We start from the raw sequence: 1,871 nt of genomic DNA, 5'->3' as shown, positions 1-1,871 counted from the left end.
TGGGTTTAGCATCGCATATGGGGTGGCTATAATCGAATGAAAAACCATGCAAACGTAAAAAAAAAGTGTTTTGGAATCATAAAAAAGCCAGCTATCCATTGTAATTATAGTTACATGAAAATCTTCACAAAAATACGTATTTTTTCTGTATTTTGAAAATGCAATTTTTCAACTCTAAAAAAACTCAAAATATTGAGTGCATAATTGGCAAAGGGAGCGCGCGGTCGTAAAAAATATTCGGAGTGAAAAAAAATTTTTTTTTTTGTTTGTGCCTTTTGTTTCGCATTTTTGTCGTGAATTGTGCGCTGCGAGGAGAAGATTACCCTCTGAAAATGCAGCGTCATCAGTGCATAATTGGCAAAGGGAGCGCGTGGTCGTAAAAAAATATTCGGAGTGAAAAGTGATTTTTTTTTTGTGTGTGCCTTTTGTTTCGCATTTTTGTCGTGAATTGTGCGTTGCGAGGAGAAGATTACCCTCTGAAAATGCAGCGTCATCAGTGCATAATTGGCAAAGGGAGCGCGCGGTCGTAAAAAATATTCGGAGTGAAAAAAAATTTTTTTTTTTGTTTGTGCCTTTTGTTTCGCATTTTTGTCGTGAATAGTGCGCTGCGAGGAGAAGATTACCCTCTGAAAATGCAGCGTCATCAGTGCATAATTGGCAAAGGGAGCGCGTGGTCGTAAAAAAATATTCGGAGTGAAAAGTGATTTTTTTTTTGTGTGTGCCTTTTGTTTCGCATTTTTGTCGTGAATTGTGCGTTGCGAGGAGAAGATTACCCTCTGAAAATGCAGCGTCATCAGTGCATAATTGGCAAAGGGAGCGCGCGGTCGTAAAAAATATTCGGAGTGATAAAAAATTTTTTTTTTGTTTGTGCCTTTTGTTTCGCATTTTTGTCGTGAATTGTGCGCTGCGAGGAGAAGATTACCCTCTGAAAATGCAGCGTCATCAGTGCATAATTGGCAAAGGGAGCGCGTGGTCGTAAAAAAATATTCGGAGTGAAAAGTGATTTTTTTTTTGTGTGTGCCTTTTGTTTCGCATTTTTGTCGTGAATTGTGCGTTGCGAGGAGAAGATTACCCTCTGAAAATGCAGCGTCATCAGTGCATAATTGGCAAAGGGAGCGCGCGGTCGTAAAAAATATTCGGAGTGAAAAAAAAAATTTTTTTTTGTTTGTGCCTTTTGTTTCGCATTTTTGTCGTGAATTGTGCGCTGCGAGGAGAAGATTACCCTCTGAAAATGCAGCGTCATCAGTGCATAATTGGCAAAGGGAGCGCGCGGTCGTAAAAAATATTCGGAGTGAAAAAATTTTTTTTTTTTTTTGTTTGTGCCTTTTGTTTCGCATTTTTGTCGTGAATTGTGCGCTGCGAGGAGAAGATTACCCTCTGAAAATGCAGCGTCATCAGTGCATAATTGGCAAAGGGAGCGCGTGGTCGTAAAAAAATATTCGGAGTGAAAAGTGATTTTTTTTTTGTGTGTGCCTTTTGTTTCGCATTTTTGTCGTGAATTGTGCGTTGCGAGGAGAAGATTACCCTCTGAAAATGCAGCGTCATCAGTGCATAATTGGCAAAGGGAGCGCGCGGTCGTAAAAAATATTCGGAGTGAAAAAAAAATTTTTTTTTTGTTTGTGCCTTTTGTTTCGCATTTTTGTCGTGAATTGTGCGCTGCGAGGAGAAGATTACCCTCTGAAAATGCAGCGTCATCAGTGCATAATTGGCAAAGGGAGCGCGTGGTCGTAAAAAAATATTCGGAGTGAAAAGTGATTTTTTTTTTGTGTGTGCCTTTTGTTTCGCATTTTTGTCGTGAATTGTGCGTTGCGAGGAGAAGATTACCCTCTGAAAATGCAGCGTCATCAGTGCATAATTGGCAAAGGGAGCGC

The sequence above is a fragment of the Culex pipiens genome, chromosome 1 (assembly GCF_016801865.2).
Source record: "Culex pipiens pallens isolate TS chromosome 1, TS_CPP_V2, whole genome shotgun sequence".
NCBI lineage: Eukaryota > Metazoa > Arthropoda > Insecta > Diptera > Culicidae > Culex > Culex pipiens.
The sequence above is the reverse complement of the archived record's forward strand: the minus strand, read 5'-3'. Positions refer to the sequence as shown.